The 14,028-nt window shown below is 44.4% G+C and overlaps 1 long non-coding RNA gene across 1 annotated transcript; it reads left to right on the top strand.

The window, feature by feature from the left end:
- Nucleotides 1-1,296: 1,296 nt before the first annotated feature.
- On the top strand, nt 1,297-13,821 carry LOC144331008 (uncharacterized). Its single transcript, XR_013397807.1, has 2 exons — nt 1,297-1,685; nt 8,838-13,821. It is a non-coding gene; the product is annotated as an uncharacterized LOC144331008 (long non-coding RNA).
- Nucleotides 13,822-14,028: the final 207 nt, after the last annotated feature.

Here is a 14,028-nt window from a genome sequence, read left to right as displayed (position 1 = left end):
AAGATAACATAAGACTTTAATTAAGTCTTTGGAGGGCTGGAATATCGGGGGGGCGCAACACACAGCAGAAGATTTCCAAAAATCCTTACACATGTATACTGCTGTCCTTGTCAGCATGGCCTTCTCCTCACCCTTTCATGGGCCACGGTCCTTCTTCTGGCCTCCCCTAAAAGCTCTGGCAGGCCCTCTTTCATGACCACTTCCCACCTACCTCTTCTTATAGCTCTCCTGGTCCCCTGAAGTGACGCCTTAGCACAGGGTGAGCCTCCTTGGCATCCTGGAACACCACAAACAATTAAGGACCAGGCTTCCACTGATGGTGAGGTGGGGAAAGGTGCTGAGTACTTTATGCCATATTGTTGCCTTTGTGACATAACTCTAAAAGCCACTCAAGTTGGGTCTAAAGTCTTCTTTGATCTGCATGAACTGTAGGTATTAACAGTGAGGGAAGCTGCACCTTAATAACTCTTGGTGAGGGGTCGCCTGAGGAGTCCCCACAGGGATGGGAATTTAGCCTCACTTACTGATGAGGAACCGAAGAGTCCGAGGGGCTATTTGACTTGCCCAAATCACAGAGCTCTTGAGGGGGCAGAGCCTGGTGTTAAACTCAGTTCTTCTGGCTTCAAGTTGAAGATCGTGTCCACTAACTCCCAGAGCAGGAAGTGAGTCTCAACTCTGACCTTTGGGTTGTGTGTGCTACACTACACCAGGAATCAGAGCTTCATAGGGAATAGACGTAGATTTGTTTCGTTGCACAAACTGGTGGCATTTCTACCAGTTACAGTGACTGAGAGCTAAGCAGTGCTTTGGGACTCCAACCAGGTGACCGTCATCTCACTTGTGCCACCTAAGCCCACCCAGGGGAACACTCCCATCCAGCTATCCCAGTCAGGGCTGCATTGAAACAAACCACTGGTTCCTCCAGGACCCAAAGCCGCTTTTCTGGATGGAATGTAAACCATTCTTGCCTGGGGCCCTGCCAAGCCTTGGCAGGATTCAATGTGACATTCAGTTCCAGATTAATCCAAGTTGGAACCTTCAGTTTTGCTGAAGGTTTAGAGACCTTCGATTTATTTATCTTCTGAAACCCTGAAACAGCTTTAATAACATAGCTTTGGATTTCTGCAAGTAAGATGTATGGGCTCAATGAGTATTATTTTTACAACAGATATCCATAATCGTTACAGTAACAAAGGCACCTTCCTATATTTCTTTAAAGTTTGTTTCTTTCCTTTAAGCTTTGTCCCAGGAATGGGGTCTGTAATTCAGGGACTTGTAGAAGTTCACAGCGTGAGAGAAATGAAGTGTCCAATCTGCAATCTGAATCTTCCCTATGAAATTTCCACCCAGTGCCCTCTGGCACAGATTCCCTCACCCACGGTCCCGCCTTACAGGCAGACCATTTCCTCTCTGACGGTACTACCTGTCTGAATGTTCTGCATCGAACTGAGTCAAGATACGTAAACCATGGGTAGGAGAATTCTCAGGTCTGGAGGGAGCACAAGCAAACTATCCCATTTTATGGACATGAAAACCGAGGCCTGAGGGAGAGATGCATCAGAAATCAGGAGATCTGGCTCTGATCAGCTGTACAAACTGAGAACTGTGACCTTGTCCAACCAGGGTGGCCCAACTCCTAATTCTGTGAGTGACATGTCTCTGTAACTTTGGAATATTGATTGAAGGTATGTGATTACAACTTTTTATTATAATCCTCTGAGACAACTTTGTATTATAATCCTAAGAGAAGCTAAGGACCGGGTGGATATTTTCCTGGGTTAAAAGTAAAGTTTTTCTTGTTGAAAACTTAGGTGTTCAGAAATTTTTCAAATTGTTTTTATTATATATAAACTGTAGATTAGAAACGTATTGTACGATGATTGTTCATAATGCTTCAGTGTAATCACTTCAGCAATGTAGCAATGACACCATTCAGGGGCGTTTTCGAAGTGTGGGCCTGGGCCAGCACCATCGGTATCTCAGGAAACTCTCACAGGCACAGCCCTGCTCTATTGAGTCAGAAGCTCTGGGGCTGGGGCCCAGCAATCCATGCTTTAACCAGCCCATCAGAGACTTCCTATTCATGCTAAAGTCTGAGATACACCGTTACGGAATGTTGTCTTCCTGATCTTGATAGTGTGATGATTAATTTTATGTGTCAATGTGGCTGGGATATACTGCCAGTTGATTGGTCAAACACTAGTCTAGAGGCTGCTGTGAAGGTATTTTTTTTTTTTTTTTTGAGACGGAGTCTTGCTCTGTTGCCCAGGCTGGAGTGCGGTGGCGAGATCTTCACTCACTGCAAGCTCCGCCTCCCAGGTTCATGCCATTCTCCTGCCTCAGCCTCCCGGGTAGCTGGGGCTATTGGCCCCCGATACCATGCCCGGCTAATTTTTTGTATTTTCAGTAGAGACGGGGTTTCACCATGTTAGCCAGGATGGTCTCGATCTCCTGACCTCGTGATTCGCACACCTCAACCTCCCAAAGTGCTGGGATTACAGGTGTGAGCCACCGCGCCCGGCCGAAGGTATTTTTTAAACATTTAAATCAGACTTTGAGAGAAGCCGATTACCCTTCAGCATGTGGGCAGGCCTCATCTGATCAGCTGAAGGCATTAAGAGAAATGACCAAGGTCCCTTGGGGAGGAAGGAATTCTGCCTGCAGACTGTCCTGGAACTCAGGACTGCAACATTAACTCCTGCCAGCATTTCTAGCCTTTCAGCTTACTTTGAAAATTGTCAGCCCCCACAGTTGTGTGAGCCAATTCCTAATCTCTTCTCATATGTATATATCCTATGGCTGTGTTTTTCTGGAGAACTCTGATAAATACAAATGGCATTAGAATCCAATCTCTGCAATTTCTCATTTAGCCCAAGCTCAGCTGCACAATCCTTCTCAGTGCTAGACTCCAGACAACTGCTTTTAATAGACAGGAGCCAGCATAGGCATGCCACTTAATAGCTATCCAGGACTTAAGATGGTAACTAGGAGCCTAAAAATTAGTAGGTATACCTGATTTGGCAGAAACCATTTGATTTTAGGCTATTCTTTCGAAAATTCTTTGTTGAAAAAAGTCTAGATCTCAGTGGGCAGTTAAAAAATGGGTGGATCTGAATTTGAATCCCTGCTCTAACTTATTCTCTAAGTGGCCTTAGGCAAGTCACTTAACCTATGTGATCAATATTTTCTTCATCAATGAAGCAAGCCGGGAGTGGTAGCTCACACCTGCAACCCCAATGCTTTGGGAGGTTGAGGTGGGAAGATGGCTTGAGGCCAGGGGTTCAAAACCAGCCTGAGCAAGATGGTGAAACCCCTATCTCTACAAAAAATAGAGAAAAAAATTGTTGGGCATGGTGGCGTACACCTGTGGTCCCAGCTACTCAGGAGGATGAGGTGGGAGGATCGCTTGAGCCCAGGAGGTTGAGGCTACAGGGAGCTATGACTGCACCACTGCACTCCATCCTGAGCAACAGAATGAGACCTTGTCTTTAAAAGAAAAAAAAAAATGACCAAAGTTACTAAGGCTTTCCTTGTGTGGCTTCAATAAAGCTTCTAGGTAGCACATCTCAGGTGCCAATTTATGTCAGGCTTATTGTAGGTGCTCAGTGAATAATAGTTATTATGGTTTCAGCTTGTCATTCTCCAAACTGCAGGTATGCCAGAAAGATATTACTGTTAACTGGGAGTCCTAGGTAACTGTTCTCTCTGGTGAATCTGTGATTTACTGTAACACAGTAGAGATAACATGTTTAATTGTAATCAATATAGCGACATCATTTGAGCAATGCACTAGGCACTGACTGGGGAGGGATGTGTCTTGAGAATGTGGGAGCCACAGCATCAGCCCTTAGTGATGAGCAATACCAAGGCTATGAGGAAGGCTGTCAACGATGCACCCATATTTCATCATAGAAAGAAGCTAGGCAAGCCACGGGCTCTGGAAATTTCTATTAAAACAATATAGTCTTTCAAGGGGGGACGTGGGGTGCACAATCTATTGGAGATGTTATTTGTCCTACATAATTCTAGGGACGTGAATGATGTAGGGAAACAATGTTATCAAACAACACGATTTTCTGTTTCAACTGAGAGGAAGGGTGGCCTATTCAAATAAGCCCAGATTAGTGTGTGAACATAGCTAAAAGGATCAGCATTTTCCTGTTAGTTGAACACTCACAGTGCATTCAATTGTATTTTAATGAACTTGAAAAACTGAATTCAACAGGAAAAGTTTTGGAAGACTAAGAGGCAAAGCTTAATGATGAAGATATTAGAAAAGTTATATAAACTAATAACTACTAAGAAAAGTAAGGTGTTATTCAAAGATTTCCCCTCCTCAAAGCCCCAAGCCCGGATGGGTTATAGATGAATCTTACTAAACTCCAGGAATGGTTAATTGCTAATCTTTATAAGTGGTTCCATAAGATAGGAAAAGAGAAAGTTGTGTAGCTCATTTTATGAATCTAATGTGATTTATTTATAAGTCAAGTATCAGATAAGAACAATAAATATAAAGAGAAGTGGACTTCAATTGATTAGTATATCAACATTGAAGAAAAAAACTGAACCTTGTCTAAATGAATCAAGTCTTTTGTTAAGAAAATATTATAATTAAGTAGGGTGCCACCTAGGAATACAAGGGTGACTCATCGTTGGAAAAATTGTCATAAAATCTTTTGTTAAAAATATTGCCATATTAAAAGACTACTGAAGAAAAATTACATGGCAATTAAAATTAATACAGAACTAGTACTTTATGAAATTCAACAACTTTTATGATTAAAAAAGCATAGAAAGCTAGGAACAGGAAGAAATTTCCTTAGTTTGGCAAAAGTTATATTAAAAAAACCCACCACAAACCTAATATTTAATGGAGAAACATAAGACCCGTTTCTTCTGGAATTACAAACAAAATAAGGGTGTCCAATGCTATGGTCTGAATGTCTGAGGCCTCCCCAGATTCATATGTTGAAAATTTCAGGATAATGGTATTAAAAGGTGGGGCCTTTGGAAGGTGATTAGGTCATGGGGGCAGAACCCTCAGGAATGGGGTTAGGGCCCTTATAAAAGGGCCCTGAGGGAGACCCCCTCATCCCTTCTACTGTGTGAGGACACAGTGAGACTATGTGCAGAAAGCATGCCCTCACCAGACACCAAATCTTTTAGCGTCTTGTTGGAATTCCCAGCCTCCAGAACTGTGAACAATAAATTTCTGTTGTTTATAAGGCACTCAGTTTAGGGTATTTTTTATAGCAGCCCAAATGGACTAAGGCACCCATTCTCACTGTTTCTGTTTGGCACAGTGTTTCAGGTTCAGGTCAATGTTGTAAAGAGAGAGAAAAAAAAACTGTAAGAGTTGGCATGAGAGAGAGATTCTAGCTGCTCTATTGAGGGCCAGTGAGGGGCAGGGGTGAAGGCAGGGGGATGGGACAAGACACTCAGTCACTCCTGCTTGAGCCGGGGCTGTAGCTACAGGTGGTGAGAAGTGGTTGGATTTTGGATAAAGTTTGAAGATATACTTGACAAATTTGTCAAAGTATTTGGAAGTGGGTAATGAGAAAAAGAGAGGGACCAAGGGTAATTCTGTGTTTTTATGTTTGTTTGTTTTGTTGTGTGTGTGCTATTTTTAACTCGAGCAGTCGGAATTACTAAGATGGGGAGATAGTGGGAAGCATAGTTTGTGGGAATTTTGAAAACGCCAAGTTTGAGATCTCTACTAGATATTTAAGTGGCAATGCCACGAGTTAGAGAGGACTCTAGCGTTCAGGGAGGAGGTCTGAGCTACAGGGAGACATTTGAGGGTGGTCAGTGTAGAGATGAGATTCAGAGCTATGAAATCCAGTGAGCTCACCAAAGGAGGTGACTTAGAGAAAAGAAGTCTGAGTTTTAGGGTGCTGCCAGTTGAGAGGTTGAGGCAGTGTTGAGGGAAGGAGAAAGACCAGGAAAGTATGAGGAAAACTACAGGCACACAGTGTCCCAAAGGTCAGGTGGAGAAAGCTTCTGTAGAGAAAACGCTCAGTGATGACAGTAAATGAGAGTCTGAACATGTGACAAAAGGGAGTAAATCCTCTCCTTCCCTTCCTCCCTTTCTACCTCCTTCCTTCCTTCCACAAGGTTGTAAATTCCTCTGTCCCTCCCTCTCCGTCCTCCCTGCATCTCCTCTTCTCCCTCTCTCCCTTCCTTCCTTCCTGTCTTCCTTCCTTGTGAATGCTTACAGCTTTATTGAGGTATAAACAAAATAAATTGCACATGTTTAAAGTGCACAATCTAAGTTCTGACATATGTCTACAGCTATGAAATCACCACCACAGTCACTATAGTGGCCTTATCCATCACCCCACACATTGCCTCCTGTCCCTTGTAATCCTTCATTCTGCCCTCCCCATCGCCTCTCTGCACGTGGGGAACCTCTCCACAAAATACCTGCTTTCCATCAGTATAGCTTAATCTGCTTGAATTTTATATAAATCGCATCTAACAAAAACCCCTTTTTGTCTAACTACTTTCAGTCAGCACAATGATTATGAGTTTTATCCATTTTGTTGCTTGTATCGATGGTTCATTCCTCTTTACTGCTGAGTAGCATTCCACTGAATGAATCACCACATTAGCTTATCACAAATAGTTCCTCCTATATATTCTTATAGAACATTCATTGTTTTATTTTGAGTGAATTTTGGTAGGTGCTGCAAAATATGAATTTAATTCATTTTGATTCATATGGATATCAAATTGTTTCCATTTGATAGACTGGAATAGACTATCTTTCCCACGTTGAATTACCTTTGCACGTTTGTCAAATCTCAGTTGTTCTTATGTGTTCATGCTATGTGTAAGGTGTAGCTCTTCTTATTTAGGGACATCTGACTTTCAGAATCACTTTGTCAGTTTCTACAAACCCCCCTACTCCCTGCTTTGGGGGCTTATATGGGGACTGATCATTTCTTTTTACTGCTGAGTGGCATTTCATTGAATGAATCGGCTCAGTAAGCTTCTCACAAATAGTTCTCTCTATATTTTCTTCTGGAAGTTTAATTTTTTTTTTTCATTTTGGGGGCAAATTGACATATTAGTGGTATTAGACATTCAAGTGGAGATGCCAGGAGGTAGACAGTAATCTAGGGTGCAGGGAGGAGGTCTTTTGATCTTTAGATCAATTTGAGGGTAAATTGACATCTTAGTGGTATTATATTTTCTGATCCATGAATGCAACGTATCTTCCATTTTTTGAGCTCTTTAAATTTTTTTTCTGAGCAATGTTTTATAGTTTTTAGTGTACAGTTCATTCATATCATTTGTTAAATGTATCCCTAAGTATTTCATATTTTTGATGCCATTTTGAATGATACTGGATTTAAATTTTAATTTCTGATTGTCATTGCTAGTGAAAATATAAAACAATTGGTTTTTGTATGTTGATCCTCTATCCTGCAACCTATTAAACTCACTTATTAATTCCAGTATCTTTTTGTGTAGGCCCCAATGAATTTTAAGTACAGAAAATCATGTTATCTACGAATAAAGACAGTTTTATTTCTCCCTTCTAATCTCAATGACTTTTATTTCTTTCTCTTGCTGTATTGCATTTGCTAGAAAATGTTGAAAAATGTTGAAAAGAAGTTGTAAGAGTACATAGTTTTATCTTGTTCTTCATCTTAGGGGAAAAGCATTCAGTCTTTCAGTATTAATCATAATGTGAACAGAAGGTTTTGTAGAGGCCGTGTATCAGGTTGAGGAAGCTCCTTCTACTCCTAGTTTGTTGAGAGAGTTTATGTCCAGAATGGATGTTAGATTTTTGAAAATGCTTTTACTATGTCTATTGTGACACTTATGTGGTTTTTCTTTTTTAATTTCAAAGTATGCTGAATCACATTAATTGATTTTCAAATTATAAATCAACCTTGCATTTCTGGCAGGTAACCCATTTGGCCATGATCTTTCATATACTGTTGGATTTGATTTCATTTGCTGAAATTTTGTTTAAAGTGTATTTTAGTATAAAGTATATATATAGAAGCTGGGTCGGTGGCTCACACCTTAATCCTAGCACTTTGGGAGGCCAAGATGGGCAGATCACTTGAGGTCAGGAGTTTGAGACCAGTCTGGCCAACGTAGTGAAATCCTATCTCTACTAAAAACACAAAAATTAGCTGGGCATGGTGGCGTGCCTGTAATCCCAGCTACTCGGCAGGCTGAGGCAACTGAATCGCTTGAACCCAGGAGGCAGAGGTTGCAGTGAGTTGAGATCATACCATTGCACTCCAGCCTGGGGGACAAGAGTGAAACTCTGTCTCAAATAAAATAAGATAAGATAAAATAAGATAAAATACAGTGTGTGTGTGTGTGTGTGTGTGTGTATATATATATGTGTGTGTATATATATATATACGTGTATATATATATACACACACACACACACAAAATTTGCTTTCATGTTCATCGAGATGTCTTTGGTCATGGTACCAGGGTAAAACAATTTGATAAGTATTCTGTCTTACGATTTTCCGAGAGTATGTATGGAATTGATATTTATTCTTCCTAAGTTGGATAATAAAGTTATCTGGGCCTGGAGGTTTCTGTGTAGGAAGGTTTTAAAGTACAAATTGAATGTAAAAAATAGACATAAGGCTAATTCAGATTATCTGTTTACTCTTGAGTAAGTGCCGATAGTGTCTTTCAAGGAATTTGTCTATTGTATTTAATTTGTCATATATATTGGTCTTAAGTTTACCATAATATTCTCTTAATGTTCTTTTTAACATCTGTAGAATCTATAGTGATAGATACCACAATTCCCATTCCTGATGTTAGTAATTTGAGTCTTTTCTCTTTTTTAGGGGGATCAACCTGACCAGGAGTTTATCAATTTTATTGATCTTCTAAAAACAAAGAACTCCAGCTTTTAATTTCATTGATTTGTCCCTTTTGTTTTTCTCCTTTCTATTCCACTGATTTATGATATCATCTTTCTTTCTCTCTTTCTCTCTCTCTTTCTCTTCCTTTCCTGCTCTGTTCTTTCTCTCTTTCTCTTCCTTTCCTGCTGTGATCTTTCTTTCTCTCTCTATCTCTCTCCTTTTCCCTTTCCCTTTCCTTTCTTCTTTCTTTCTTGAGACAGAGTCTCTGTCACCCAGGCTGGAGTGCAGTGGCGTGATCTCTGCTCACTGCAGCTTCCACCTCTCGGGCTTAAGCTATTCTCCTGCCTCAGCCTCCCGAGTAGCTGGGATTATAGGTGTGTGCCACCAGGCCCAGCTAAATTTTGTATTTTTAGTAGAGACAGGGTTTTACCATGTTGGCCAGGGTGGTGTCGAACCTCTGACCTCAAGTAGTCTGCCCACCTCGGCCTCCCAAAGTGCTGGGATTACAGGTGTGAGCCGCTACGCCTGGACTATGCTCTGAATTTTCTTGTTTCCTTTCTTCTTACTTTGGGTTTAATTCGCTCTTAAGGCAGAAGGTGAGATTTGAGATCCCTCTTCCTTTTTAACCTAGTGTAGTGCTATCATTTTCCCTTTAAGTATTGCTTTAGCCAAATCCCACCCATTTTGACAGGTTGTGTCCTGGCACTTCATCCACTGATTGCATTTTCTCTTCATTATGGGTAATTTTTTTTCTCCTTCACCTCATGCATGGTCATTTTTACTGGTTGGCAGACATTGTCACCTTTTTCTTGTGTGCTGGATATCTTTGTTTTCCTGTATATATTTTTCGGCTTTGTTCCGGGATACGGTTAAGTTACTTTGTAATAGTCTGATCCTTTCCGGTCCTGCCTTTGACGTTTCTCAGATGGGGTTAGAGCTGCGTTTAGTAATAACTGCTCCCACCCCTGAAGCAGGGCTGTCCTGTGCCTCCTGAGTGGTGAGCCTGCAGTCCGGCTGATGCAGGAGGCGCTGTTCCTGCCCTGTGCGAACACCGGCTGATCGTCCCTCCAGCCCCATGGGGATCTTTCTGGGCCTCTGGCAGCTTCCTCGCCTGCGCGTGCTGAGCGGCCCTGCTGCACCCAGGCCTCAGCCTTTGCGAATCACTGGAGTTGTGTCTGTACAGCCCCTTCTTCTTCCAGGGACGCCGTGCCTGTCCTGAGGACTCGGCTTAGTCCCTCAACTTGTGAGGTTGAGCTCATGGGGTCAAGCGCTGCCGGGGTCCCCACACTCCCTGTGTGTGGCTGGGAAACTTTCTGGGCATTGGGGGTCACTGCCCTCTGCATCGGGTGTGCTGGGCTTTGAAAACGGTTGTCTCTATAGCTTTGTCGGTTTCCTCCCGCTTCTTTCAGGTGGGAGAATAACTCTGGTCCCGGTTATCCATTTTGGCCATGTCAACCTCACTGCAATGTAACAGGTAGGGACTGTTCTTCCCCCTACGTGACACAGGAGAACTCTTCTGCAGGCTGTTTTCAGTGACTTCCCAGGGCCTCCCTCTGGGAGGCGGCGGTGTAGTTGGAGTCGGCTTCGCGCAGAGCGCTCTGGTTCTGGGCTCCCGCGCGGCGTCCGCCAGGGGGCAGCAGAGACCCGGGATCATTTGCACAACGCCCGGCTGGCTTTGCACTCGGAGGGAGCCTCGTTCTCGGCATCCGTGTTTTCGCTCCCATCCTGTCACTGCTTTTGTCTCCACTCCTGGTGACTGCTTAGCTCTAGGCTTGGTTGCCGCACAACTTTGCGTCTTGGACGCAGGGCCGAGACGCGTCTGGATGCTTTGTGAGGAGTCAGCCCAGCGCAGCAGTCACGGGGCTCATAGGATCCAGTATGTTTGCTCCGGACTCGCCTCCTTGGTCTTGGCTCCGCCTGCCCCCTAGTTTGGCTTTGTTCTCAAGCTGGTGTCTCTCGTGGTTCCAGCCTCACACATCACACCCTCCGGAACAAGAGACTCTTTCCAAAGTCATCAAGGGGGAATACTGGTTTCGCTGGGTGGACCCACCGTGGGACACACGCCGTATCATTCCCCCAAACCCAAGAGCGACTGATTGCTGCAGCAAGGCTTGGCTTGGGCTGGGATCCCTGATCATTCTTGAATCAATGTTGTTTGCGCTAAGGAGATGAAATTCTCCTTATTTGTATTCGCCTACTAATTTGTAGATGAAATTCTGCAAATTAGCTCCAGGTGACTTACCCCTGGAGCTGGGGTGGGGGCCAAACCCCTCAAATCACACCCACTCCATATTAGGGAAGGAGTGGAATGCTAGTGAGCCTTCCCATAGTGTTCAGGGCGTTGTCAAAGACAGAAGCGCCCAGAGGCCAGCGAGTGTCAGGGCAGAACGCTCAGGCCATGCGCTGACGAGCACTAGGTGTGTGACCAGGTGACCAAACGCTCACTGCACAGGCTCTGTCCTTTGAAGCAGAGGCAGCCCGTGGGTGCACAGGCTTGGCCAGCTCTGCTTTGTGAAGGAAGGATGGCGGGAGCTGGATCCGACACATTTGTAGACAGCCTAGCTCATCTGCTCTCTTAAAATGAATTAATCATCCAACAGGCGTTGTGTGAGGACGGCATATGTGCCAGCAGGACTTCAAAGAATGTCCTGTTTACTAGGGAGAGAAACAAGAAAATCAATAAATGCAATATAGCATCAGACATTCTAAGAGAAAGAAATGTATATGGAACTGGAGTTGCTGGAAGGGAGACCACCTTCCCCTGCCCGGGTAGGCTAAGAAATGCAGTCAAGAGGAGGATGTTCTCAGAACGTGAGGAGAATGAAGTGGGTGTGGGAAAAGGGCGTTCCCGCGTCCTGGGGAAATAGGTGCAAAGACACAGGCAAGTTAGAAAACCTGTCACTTTGGGGGCAGCCTTTCTTTGTTTTTTAAGCAACTCAGGATTTTTACATGGGTTGAAGTTACTTGATTATTTCAAATCAGTGCTGACATTATGCTTAAAAGAAACAAAAGGTCAAAGAGTATGGTAGGAGTAATTCAGGTGGTTACTTTCAACAGTTTCTACAGACAAGAACTCCGCAGTCACTTCCATGCACACCTCAGGCCCCAGCAATGCTCAGGTGCAGGCACCGCAGAGTCCTCCACAAGGGGAGCCACCTGGTGAGGGCCAACCGCAGACTATGCGTGGTGTGGAAAAGCTCCAATTCCTTTGCTCTCCAGCGTAACTCATACTCAGTGGACAGGGTGTAAAAAGGTCTGTAAAAGACCTTCACAAACTAAAATCTGGTTATAGCTGCAATCTGGCTTGGCAATTCGTGGATCTCTGGCTCCCACTCCCTCCGCACTCACTGACTGCAGGGTGGGACAGTTTCTCTGCTTTTTGAAAAAGGAAATCTGTTTTCCTAGATCTTGATGGAATATACAAAAATGGTTTAGTGCCATAAGCTCCTTCTCTAAGCAGGCAGCTCAGGGAACTGATGCCAATTGGTTACTCTTGTAGAAACTTCGTGAACTACAGTAAACCATTTGCTAAGCCTTTCTGACATCTGGAAGAGCCTCCTTCCTGCCACTGGCTTGTCTCTTGGCAGGAACACAGACCCTAGACGGACAAAGGGTGGCAGAAATCACCAGAAGCTGTAACAGATTGCAGCTGCATGGAGACCTGTGCCTGTTCATACTCCTCAACTCTCGGGTCCTGGTGGGCTTGTCTTTGTACCCCATGGAGCCCACCCAGCTTTGAGTCAGTGCCAATATGCATTTTAAATCAAACTTTAATGGATTTGAGCTGCATATATTCTCTTTCTCTATACTCATGGCATCAGGATCTCAAAGACTTCTCAATATATTTTCATTCACTCATTCATTTATGCAGAAAGTGTTTTTAGACCCTGTGCTGGGTACAATAGTGTACAAAGCCAGATAGAATCGCTCTGTTCATAGGGCTTGGCATCATTTGGGAAGATGAATACACAGGGTGCAAGGGACATGAAGCTGGGTCACAAAAGCCTTCCTGGAGAAATGGGCACTCAGCCTGAAGGCAGGAAAGCAGGGCCCTGGCCAGAGGCAGAGGGAGTCTGGAGTGAGCAGAGATCTGCAGGGGTTGTGTGTGGAGGAGCCAGGTCAGCCTTGAGAGCCTGTGGTGCTCAGGAGCCTGTGAGCTATAGCTGGGGCTGGGGGGCTTTGGTCAGGGTTCGTGAGAAAGTAGAACCGCTCCAGCTGTTTCAAGTAGAGAGAGATTGAATATGGGGAGCCGGGGCCTTCTCAACCGTGGGAGGGAGTTGGGGAGCAGAGATCAGGAAGACTGCCTCACGACATCGAGAACAGAAATGGAAAGGAAGTGGTCACTGCAACCCCAGCAACCTGCAGTGCCCAAGCAGGTTGTTCTCAGGGGAACACCTGGAGCTCTGAGAGCTGTGTGCTTCTGGAGGCCAGCCACCTGCAGCGCCTTTGGGGGCTTCCCAGAGGAAGCCCTGGGAGGCCAGCGAGAGAGAGTGCTGCTGACAGCTGTGGCTGCAGGACGGAGAAAGACACTCCATCTGACACCCTAGAATGTGGGCTACTCACGGACTGAGTCTAACCTGGCCTCTGGCGGGACAGTGATTCCATGGCTTCAGACATGTCCCTGAGAAGCAGAGGATGGTGTAGCAGGCACCAGAAGACGCTGCTGCTGCTGATGATCCAGCAAAATAGTTGGTGGAGAAGGAGCTGGGCTCCTGTCTTGCCTCTGCCACTTACTGGCTGCGTGCCTGTTTCTAGGCCTCAGTTTCCTCCTCTGTAAAGTGGGGATGACAGTACTACCTGCTTCATGTGGATGATAAAACATTAGACAAGATAATGAGCGAAGATTTTAGCATATTACTTTGCATGCAGGTTTTGGTGGTTTCTGGTTATTATTATTCACAGTGGTTTTTTGGGGGAAGTATATATTGAAAAGAAATCTGAAAACCATTAAAGAATGTTAAAAACACAATGGAAATGTGCTTATCTTTTTAAAAAGTTGCAGTAGCTTTGGGAAGTCACCAGGAATGGCAGCCATATGGCTCCAAACTGACTGCTCTGTGGCCGGGACCGCCAGGGTGGGGCTGGGTCCAGCTCAGAGTCTTCCTGCTGAGCGTTCAGCCCCCACATCCTTATCAGGTCATTGTGAATCTCAGCGCATTCCAATGGGCCACGT

The sequence above is a fragment of the Macaca mulatta genome, chromosome 9 (assembly GCF_049350105.2).
Source record: "Macaca mulatta isolate MMU2019108-1 chromosome 9, T2T-MMU8v2.0, whole genome shotgun sequence".
Taxonomy (NCBI): Eukaryota; Metazoa; Chordata; class Mammalia; order Primates; family Cercopithecidae; genus Macaca; species Macaca mulatta.
Note: the sequence above shows the minus strand (reverse complement) of the source record. Positions and strands in the feature narration are given on the sequence as shown.